Raw genomic sequence first — 11,422 nt, forward strand, 5'->3', positions numbered from 1 at the left:
CAAATAAATCTATTGAACTATAACCTGGTGTTGTGTGATTTTTTTAACTTTGTCCACCCCAGTCCAACCCCGGCATCTCCAAATCAGAACAGCATTTGCATGCTTTATCGTTGAAAGCAAACCGAGGTAAATCGAGCTAATGTTAGCTTATGTAGCTAAATTGACCAGCTCAAGATAAAAATGTTGTTACAAACATAAAATGTTGTCTGCAAAATCCAGACTCCTGTACCAAGAGTGGTGTGTGGTACAAATTAAGGGCCATGAATCATTAGATTTCACGGAGCTGAGCAGATTTTGAAAATAGCTGTGTGCTCACAGTCACAGACATGTACCATACCAGAAAGACAAATACATTTGATCCTTCCATTGCTTGTTATATTCACTATGCTACAAACCTCTCTAGTAAGCGGCACAGTGGCTAGCACTGCTGCCTCACAGCACCAGGGTCAATTCCAGCTTCGGGTGATTGTCTATGTGGAGTTTGCACGTTCCCCCTGTGTCTGCGTGGGTTTCCTCTGGATGCTCTGGTTTCCTCCCACAGTCCAAAGATCAACAGGCCAGGTGAATTGGTCAGGTTAAATTGCCCATAGTGTTAGGTGCATTAGTCAGAGGGAAATGGGTCTGGGTGGGTTACTCTTCGAAGGGCTGGTTGGGCCGAAGGGCCTGTTTCTATAGTGTAGGGAATCTAATCTAAGACCATGACTGGAATAGATGCAAGTAACTGAGACATTTATGAGCAATCAAATCAGCTGAAAGCAGAGGGTGTACCTTGCAATTGTTTGCCTTATTGAAGTATGCTATATTACTGGGAAGGTTGGGGATCTCTGGAATACAGCATTCAAAGATATGTTCAACTTGACCACTTGTATGAGTCCATTGAAATGGCATCCAAGTCCAAGCCACAGCTCGCTACTCCCACTGTCTATGGAGCATGTCTCCGAGGAGAGAGGTTGAGGTTGGGGTGGGTGGGTCCTGATCTTTGTGGATATAGGACACCTCTCATACTTTCAAGTGTAGCGCCAAAAAACCCTGGAGGTTTCTCTGTCTGATCTTGTTTATTGCTTCAACTTCAAGGTCAGATTCCACTTTGCCTGCTCAGTCACACTCCCCTCCCTTGGGTTAGTAATCATTGCTTGCTTTAATAATGCTGACACAAGTTCACCCAAACTTGGTGATTCGACGGCCCGAACAACTCTTATTTGGCGCTTTTATAAAATGCCTTTTGAAAGTCCCTGTGGGTAACATCAACTGCATTACTGTGCTTAACCCTGTCTTCCACTTCTCTTCAAAGAAGTCCAGTTGTTTTGTAGGTTGCTTTCTGCATCGCTGTAGGTGAAAACCAGAGTTCTGGCAGCACAGGGACTGATGGGAGGCAGCAGAAGCAGACTGAGGTTTAACTCCCACAGCCCCAAGTCAGCAAGGCACAGTGAAAGCAGGAAGCCTATTGTCATCGGGTGTCTCAGAGCCCAACTGCCATTGTTGTCACTTCCCTTCAATAAACAAAATTTATCAATTTAAAATGAGCAGCCATTCCCCAAAGTTAACACTGCTCCCTCCCCCACCCTGTCTCTCTTGCTTCTTATTTTTAACCACACAAAAGTGTTTTCTTGCTCACTCAACAATACCTTTGAAGGCAGCTTTTTTTTTGTTTATTGCTGCCTATCATTTTTATAAAAGCACCACAAAAGAGCTGTTCGGAATGTTGAAGCACCAAGTCTGAGTGAACTTATGTCAACATTATTAAAGAAAGGGCCAGCCCGCACCCATCATAGAGTCATAGAAATGTTCAGTATGGAAACAGACCCTTCGGTCCAACCTGTCCATGCTGACCAGATATTCTAACCCAATCTAGTCCCACCTGCCAGCACACAGCCCATATCTCTCTAAACCCTTCCTAATCATATACCCATCCAGATGCCTCTGGCAGCTCATTCATACATTTTCTCCTTGGCTGGCCCTACCCTATCACCTCCAAACCTGCAACCCCCTGAGGTACCTGCACTCCTCACATTAAGGCCTCTGGTGCATTCACAGTTAGAAGTCCTCCATCATTGCTGGCTGTGTCTTTACTTGCCAGAGCCCTAAACACCGAAGCTCCCTCCCCAAACCACTTCACTCTCAACCTCATTTCACTCTCTCTGAGGCCTACATCTTTAAGCAATCCTTTGATCATTTGACCAAAATCTCCTTCAGCCTTGTTTTTGCCTTCAGCTGTTCAGACAAGTTACAATGCACCTCTGGTGCAGGCGAGACTCGAACCCAGGCCTTCTGGCCTAGAGTAGGGATACTACCATCAGATACCACAAGAACCGCATTGCGTTACAATGTGTCTGTGAAATGTCCTAGGTATTTCAGAAATGTAAATTGTTGTTGTCGTACATGGGAGGCCAAAACGTTCTGTAGGAAGCCCCATGGATTGCGAAGCTTACTGGGGGTTCTGTCCCCATATCTGACAAAGAGACAGAGATGCGCAGAACAAAGACTTGAGCTGCAAAAGTAACAGCAAACATTTTAGAAATGAGAAATAAACCCAGCTGCTCATTTTACAGCCTTGTCCCTTTTGTTTATTTCTGTTGAAGTGAAATGACATCAACAGGAGTGGCTCTGACACACCCGAGACAATAAGAAAAGGATATTATCAAGCTGGAGAGCGTTCAGGAGAGATTTATCAGGATGGTGCTTGGTGTGGAAGATTTGAGTTAGAAAGAAAGGCTGGATAGGCTGGGACTTTATTTTCACTGGAGTGTGGGAAGTGGAGAGGTGACCTTATAGAGGTTTATAAAATCACAAGGGGAATAGCTAGAGTTAATGGGAAGTGTTTTTTCCCTAGGGTGGGGAGTTCAAGACAAAGGGGCGTATTTTTAAGGTGAGAGGAAGGAGATTTTAAAAAGACATGGGGACAAATATTTTACACAAAGGGTGGTTCATGTGTGGAATAAAGTCACTGAGGAAGTGGTCTCCTTCCTATCGGAAAGATGTTGTGAAACTTGAAAGGGTTCAGAAAAGATTTACAAGGATGTTGCCAGGGTTGGAGGATTTGAGCTATAGGGAGAGGCTGAACAGGCTGGAGCTGTTTTCCCTGGAGCGTCAGAGGCTGAGGGGTGACCTTGTAGAGGTTTACAAAATTATGAGGGGCATGGATAGGGTAAATAGGCAAAGTCTTTTCCCTGGGGTCGGGGAGCCCAGAACTAGAGGGCATAGGTTTAGGGTGAGAGGGGAAAGATATAAAAGAGACCTAAGGGGCAACTTTTTCATGCAGATGATGGCAAATGTATGAATGAGCTGCCAGAGGCATCTGGATGGGTATATGATTAGGAAGGGTTTAGAGAGATATGGGCCGTGTGCTGGCAGGTGGGACTAGATTGGGTTAGAATATCTGGTCAGCATGGGCAGGTTGGACCGAAGGGTCTGTTTCCATACTGAACATCTCTATGACTCTATGATGGGTGCGGGCACAGTTACAACATTTAAACGATTCATAGCAAAGTATATGAATAGGAAAAGTTTGGAGGGATATGGGCCAGGAGCAGGCAGGCGGGGCTAGTTTAGTTTGGGTTTATGTTCAGCATAGACTGGTTGAACCGATTGGCCTGTTTCTGTACTGTACCACTCTATGATTCTATTGGTGCTGAAATAATCAGTCTGCGACATCTGTGAACACAGCAACAGAATTATATGTTGAGTTCTATATGCCTTTTTCATGAATTTTCTACCCCCCACCCCACTCTCTCTCCCTCCCTCTGCAAATGTGAGCAGATGGATTTCTCCAGCACTTTATGTTTCTTTCTGAGCTGCCCAGGTCTTGGTGAAGCACCACCCAGGATTTACTCTAGGGGTCACCGTCCACAAGGGAAAGGATGGAAAATTCAAACTGCAGTGTAATTCAATTTTTGGAATTCTCTCAGAAGATGGAAAATTGTCACCTTCTCCATGAATAGAAACTCTTTTTCATCATCTGCTAATTTACCAAAATAAAACTGAAAACTGTGGAAATCTGAAACTATAACACAGAGAGCTGGAGAAACCCAGCAGCTCTGGCAGCATCTGTGGGGATGTGGAAGTATCACTAGATTTGAAAAGTTAGCTGTTTCTACAGAAAGAGCTGAATTCCAGGAAGGTGAAGGGGGGTGAGAGTGACAGCCCTTGACATCAAGGCCACATTTGAATAAATGTGACATCAAGGAACTCTAGCAAAACTGGAATCGGGGGGTGGGAGATGGGGAGCAGTGGTGGGGGGGAGGGGAATCTATCTTGGATTCATACCCGCAATAGGAAAATGGTTGTGGTTGTTGGAGATCAAACATCTCAGCTCCAGGACTACAGCACCATTCTGTATCAAGATCTTGTTGCATTTGACCCATGGACTACGCTACGGTCCTTGTAACCCATTGCCCCCAATAGTCTTAAGTAATTCTGCCTAATGAGTTACTGTAATTATACCTATTGCTTTCATGCATAAGCAATATGTTATATAAGATAATTACTCCCTCTGATTAAGACTCACCAGTAGTCTTTCCTCCACCACCTAAAATTGACAGGCCCTTAAACTCAATCAAGAAAGGAGACATAGCTTTAAGGATATTATTAAATTAGAGAGGGTGCAGAACAGATTTACGAGGATGTTACCGGGGCTGGAGGGTTTGGGTTATAAGGAGATTGGGTAAGCTGGGACATTTTTCACTGGAGTGTAGGTGGTTGAGGGTGACTTTATAAAATCATGACGGGCACAGATAAAGTGAATAGCAAAAGTCTTTTCCCCAGGGTTGGGGAGTTCAAACTAGAGGGCATTTTTTAAGATGAGAGGAGAAAGATATAAAAGGGACCTGAGGAGCAACTTTTTCAGCTGGAGGGCAGTTGATACGTAGAATGATCTGCCAGAGAAAGTGGTAGATGCAGGTCAAGTTACAAAATTTAAAAGACGTTTGGATAAGTTCATGAATAGGAACGGTTTAGAGGGGCATGGGCCAAATATAGGCAAATGGGACTAGTTTAGTTTGAGAAAGTTGGTCACATGGCTGAATCAGACTAAAGAGTCTGTTTCTGAGCTGTATGATCAGTGGGCACCACAGGGGTCGGAATATATCATCAGCCAGGTGTACTCAGTTTTCTTTCACCTTATATAAGTTTCTGTTTCCATTAGTTTGTGGCTTTGTTACAGTGCTTCATCTGATTTCCAATGTGTTTTAAAAGAATAGAGGCATAATTTCAGACACTAGTGGGCACCACTACAGCCGGAGTGTGAAATGGTTGTAATCAATTGTAAGTTACAGCACAGATAGCCATGCAAGTGTTTCCAAATGTTCATCAACTTTGTGACATTGCACACTCCGTGATTCAACAAATGAATTAGCTGCAATTCACAGTGGTTTGGACCCATTGGTTGAAAATAGCTGACCATCTTTTCCTCTCATTATGAAACATGGAAGTCAGGCAGTTTCACAGATAACATGGTCATGCAGTTGGGCTGTTAAGCTGGCTGGGGGTGTGGGGGGTGGAATTGATTTTTCAAGCAAACTACCCAATTAATCAGATAAATTAAAATGTCGGAGGTGGATGTGAGATCTCTCTTTGCCAGCTCCAGCTCCAGGATCAATCTGAATTCATTACAAGATTGTTTGCTATTGATTTTTAAATAGCTTTCTGACTTTATTATTTACTTTTAAATCTAATTCCACTGGATTCTTATTCCTCCCAATGGTGTTACATTGTTGCATTATCTTTAAAGAATTAGGGAATCACTATGATCCCAGTGACTGTTTGCAGATCAACAGGAGATGCTGCAGCATTAATAACTGCAGCTTATATTTCATTCTGTCCTGCAGCATCCACAGAATTGGAAAAGAAACATGTAATTAAAGTACATACTTAAGTTCAGCTTCTTGAAGTAGACGGGATTGATTAGATAGTGAAAAGTCTTTGCAGGTGGTGGTCAAATTGAATTTCTTTGAAATATGACAATTACAGTTCCCTTCTGAACCCCCTTTTCCCCTTTATCATTATCAGTAGACAATATCTCAATCATGAACAGTGGTGAAGAGTATTTCTTTAGTGCAAGTAATTTGAATCATTGCAACTAACCTATTTGTATGTAATTGGAACTTGCCATGTGCAACTTCCTCGGGAACAAAAAAAAGCCTTTTTAAAATCTGAGAACAAATAGAAACCACAATATCTCACCCCAATACGTTAGTCATATATAACATATATACAATTCACATGGCCATCGTGTAGTTAAATCTGATGAAACGTCACAAAAGAAAGATTCTAATTCTAAATAAGCAATCTGATGTCACTTCATGAAAGGAACAAAGATAATTAATTCTGTTGGAGATCAGGAAAGCATTATTTTAGTCTAATTCTTTTTCTCATTGTGTATACATGCATTCATAAAACCAAACAGCGCAGATTTCACAATAGGCACACGGTATAACAAATTAGCTAAAGTGGCCTGTATTGCATATTCTTTCAATTCAATTCTACAAAAAAGGAAATTGATTTCAACAAGTACCGCACAAAGGCCTTGGGGCTGTCATTGTGTAACTGGCCTCTAATATCTTTTAATCTCAGGATTACATCATCTTCCAGCTATTGAATTACTAAAACCTCTTGTCCAAATTTTTATAGAATGAATCCAAATTCAGTGCTCTCGGTTATCCTTGTTCATTAGTTTTCTAGTGTTGAGTTCAGGATTTTAAAGTTTATACCAGTTCATTTACTAAGAAAATGGTAAACTACATTTATTTCCAATGCTAGTTACTGAACTAAAAAGATAATTGTTCTGATGAGTTCACAAGATGATATGCCTATATCGTGGATAGTGCTGTACTGAGACAGAACACTAAAAGATTACATTTACAAGGCATCTGGATGAGTACATGAATAGGAAGGGTTTAGAGGGATACGGGCCAAGTAATGGCAAATGGGACTAGATTAGATAGGATGTCTGGTCGGCATGGAAAATTTGGACTGAAGAGTCGGATTCCGTGCTGTATATCTCTATGACTAAGGGTGGATCAACGATTCTGATAAACCTGAGCAAAGTTGTACAACTGACATATGGCAATATAGCTGGCATTGGTACTAATTCTCCAAATGGGTCAACTAGCAATAGCAATTAGCAATCTGTGAGGCATTCAGACAGATGAGGAAGGTCTCAGGGGATCTCTTGTAGCACAGTGACTGTGCCCCTATCCCTGAACTAGGAGGCCTGAGTTCAAGTCCCACTGCTCTAGAGATGTGTAATAATATCGCTAGATAGGCTGATTAGAAAATAGCTTTGGGGTTGTCTTGTGGTGCAGTAATAGTGTCCTTACCTCCTGAACCAAAAGACTTGGATTCAAGTCCCACCTGCTCCACAGGTTTAAATAAAGAGACAGATGAGGAAGGTCTTGTGGTCCCTCATGTGGCATATTGGTAGTATCCTTACTCCCGGACAAAGAGACAATTGTTCAAGAACCACCTGCTCCAGAGGTGTGTAGTTACATCTCTGAACAAGTTGATTAGCAAAAAAGGAAAGGTCTCAGGTACAATTGTTGATCAGTATATCTCAGTAAAAGCATGTAATCCATGTAAAATTCATGGACCTTTTAGTGTAGCAAGAAGGACGTAATAATTAACCCTGGAACCTGTTCCATTATCAGATTACAGCAAGGTAAATCTAGCTAGTTCCAGTAATCTCATTGTATCTTTTGGTCCCGGGTGAGTTAGCATTGAATTGCTTTACAAGTGAAATGGACTTGAGGGTTTAAATGACCTACTCTTGTTTCTCTGCACACACTCAATATGTACAATGAATTAACAGCAAGAGGGCCATTTCAATTGTTAATTGGTCTACTTCATTACCTAAATAGTTCCTTTTTCCAGGTGTCAGTCTTTGCTCCATTGGAATGGACTTGCTTCTGAGGTAATTGCGTTCATGTCCTAGCCCGGTGATTTGAAAACACAAGTAGGCTTGCATTCATATAACAAACCCAATGTCCCAAAATAGTATAGAGCTTATTAAATATTTTTTGTAGTGTACTTAATATTGTAATGTAGGAAGCACAGTGTTCAATCCAGGGTGACACTTCAGTGCATTGGCAAGGGTGTGGTACACAGCGTGATACCAAAATTAATTCTCCTTAAAATTTCAGGTTGACATAAAATATTCTATGGCTTTTTATAAAAAATAGGAAAGTAGATGTCCTGCTGTACTATTTAGTTTTTAATCAACATCAGTTAAACAGATTATCTAATCATTACCTCAGTGCTGTATGAGCTTTCTGTGTGTATTTTCTTACAAGAGTGAACACACTTCAAGATTTTAAACCACACATGTACATGTTTAATGTAGCTGTAGATTGTACAACACAACATGTCAAATTTAGAAAGAGACTAGTGAATATATTGAGTGGAGTTTATCATTAGGACTTGATTGTTCATGTTTTCTTTCTCTTCAATATAGCCTGAACTTTAAAACAACGCCTTTTTCCCCCCAGAATCTATTGGAAGGGATCAATGACATTGACTAGATTCCTATTTTTCTCTAATGTGGCGCAATGCAGGATAAATAGCATTCCACTTATTTAACTTATGATTGTGGAAATGTTGAGCAGAATGACTAAAAGTAGAATCAAACCTCCTTTAAGCTTTCTCCTCTCCAAGGAGAATAGTCCCAACTTCTTCAACTTATCTTCATAACTGAAATTTCTCCTTCCTGGAACACCATTGTTGTAAATTGATTCTCAATCTCTGCAATGTATTCATACCTTTCCTATAATGTGGTGCCCACACTGTACACAATACTCAGCTGAGGTCTCACAGGTGCTTTGCACGAGTTCAACATCATCTTCCTGCTCTTATACTCTCTGCATCATTAGTAAAGGGACGGGTGTCAGCTGGTTTGCAATGCAGTGAGACACCAACAGTATGACTTCAATTTCTGAGATTTGATTGAGGTTTTCAAAACCATGTGTGGGCTGACAGAGCAGATAAAGAGAAGCATTCCTGCTTCTAGAATAAATGAGAACAAGAGGGCTTATATATAAAGTGATATGAAAATGAACCAAAGGTGATATGAGAGAAAAAAAAACACATTTTTCATGCAGGAAATAGTTTGGATGTGGAATGCACTGCCTGGAAGTGTAGTGGATGCATATTCAATTGAGGCAGTCAACGTTACTATGAAGGATGCTCCTTCTCAATCTCTCCCCTCGCCGAGACGTGATCCTCATGTTAAATTATTAGCAGTCATCTCTCTCCGACGAGAGCATGGTCCTCTGAGATCATGGTGATTTTATTACTAAAGGTGAGACATAGTATGTTTTATTAAATGCTTTCTCCACTTGCTCTGCCATCTTCAATGATCTTTGTACACTTAGACTCAGGCTCCTCTGCTCCAATACCTCATTCTACCTCCAATTTGATATCACCTTTCCAGATAATTCCCACTGAAATGTATCACCTGATATTTCTCTGCATTGAACCTCACTCTGCCCATTCCACCAACTTATCAATGTCCTTTTGGAGTTCCACACTATCCTGCTGTTTATAATTCTTGCAGTTTTTGTATCATCTGCAAATTTTGAAACTGTTCTCTTCACACCAAGGTTCAATTCAATGGAAGAAGCATAAACCATTACTCTTGATTCCTACCACTCAGCAAATTTTGTGTCCATTTTGTTACTGACTGTTTATTTCACACTTACAACTTTCCTCACAAGTCACCTGACTGACACTGTATTGGACACCTGGAAATCCATGTGCACCACATTAACAGCATTACCCTGATCAAGCACGTTACCTCGTTAAAAAAGTGTCCAGGAGGTTAATAAGTCATGATTCACCCTTTAAAAATCCATGCAAATCCTTTCTAATCAACCCACCTTTTCCCACATGACTCAATAATTCTATCCCAAAGTCTGAAGACCAGTTGTAGATCATTTCTCTCTGAAATAAATTGGCGTGCTTTATCTCAACAAATCATCAGCCTGAAAGAAGATGAAAATCTCATGCCAAATATGAACCTGTCATATCAAAGGTAATTTTGTATACAAACATCTGTGTCAATTTGTAGGCTCCAATGATAACAGAATTGATCAAATCAGGGCATATTTGTAATAAGGTTAACTGGTAAAGTTGGTGATATCATTTCCACAAGTGGATGCAACAATGTTGTTTTATCATGAGTGATTTGCTGTGCATTGTCCATTGCAATGATTTGGAGAGCTATTATATAGCTTAATGTGGTCACGATCCAAGTCACAGAATATGATACAGTAGATAGAAGTGTACAGAATTTTGCAACAAATACCATTAGACCTGAACAGATGGTTACGGTAGGTTTAGAACCAAAATCACCAGGGTCATAAATGAGATCAGTTTATACAGTTTGTACAGTACACATAGTTACCACTCAGAATACTCCAGAAAAACTCAAATATGGCCTAGCCAAGGATAACTCAGGATGGGCAGCAAGTAATAGCCCAATATCTTACACCCACTTCCACGAATGGTCAGCATAATTATTCAGTTAAAGGCATTTAAATGTTCACTTGAATTAAACCATCAACTACACCTCACTAGAATTCTTTTGTGAAATTTTGCTGTACTCAAAACTGCTGTCTTCATTGACCACCCAATAAGAGTTGTTCACTAATTCTCTAAGTTCCTGAACCCCTTCATATTAAGGGTCCAAATAAAAGTCCCCTGTCAGCTATTATTGGGAAATGACACAGTACTGAAGCTATTTCAACAGATATTGATGGAGAAATTCAACAGATCTGCCAGTATCTATGGAAAGAAAGCAGAGCTAACATTTTGAGAGTAGTGGCCCTATTTCAGAGCAGCTTCAATGGTAGGGTCACTGGATTTTAAGTGTTAACTCTACTTTATCTCCAGTTACTGCCAGACCTACTGAGTTTCTCCAGCAATTTGCGTGTTTGTTTCAGACCATCAGTATCCACAGTTCTTTGGCTTATTTTAGATAAACTATTTCCACTGGTTGAGGATTTTAGAACTAGGGGGCATAGTCCGAGAATTCGAGCCAGACTGTTCAGGAATGATGTTTGGAAGCACTTCTACACACAAAGGGTGGTAGATGTTTAGAACTCTCTTCCCTAAATGGCTGTGAATTCTGGATTAGTTATGAATTTTAAATTGGAGTTGGATACATTTTTGCTAAACAATGTATTAAGGGATCTGGGCCAAAGGCAAGTGAGTGGAGATTGATTGCCGCACAAAGTATCTCACATTCCACACTTCTATTTGGTTTATTTGAAAATATACTTAGTTTCCTTTAACAGACCACAGAACATGGTTAGCACTGCCACCTCATAGCACCGCCACCTCATAGCACCAAGGAGCCAGGTTTAATTCTACCCTTGAGTGATTGGCTGCATGGTGTTTGCATGTTCTCCCTGTCTATGCGTGGGCTTCCTCTGCT

The sequence above is a fragment of the Hemiscyllium ocellatum genome, chromosome 30 (assembly GCF_020745735.1).
Source record: "Hemiscyllium ocellatum isolate sHemOce1 chromosome 30, sHemOce1.pat.X.cur, whole genome shotgun sequence".
Classification (NCBI taxonomy): domain Eukaryota; kingdom Metazoa; phylum Chordata; class Chondrichthyes; order Orectolobiformes; family Hemiscylliidae; genus Hemiscyllium; species Hemiscyllium ocellatum.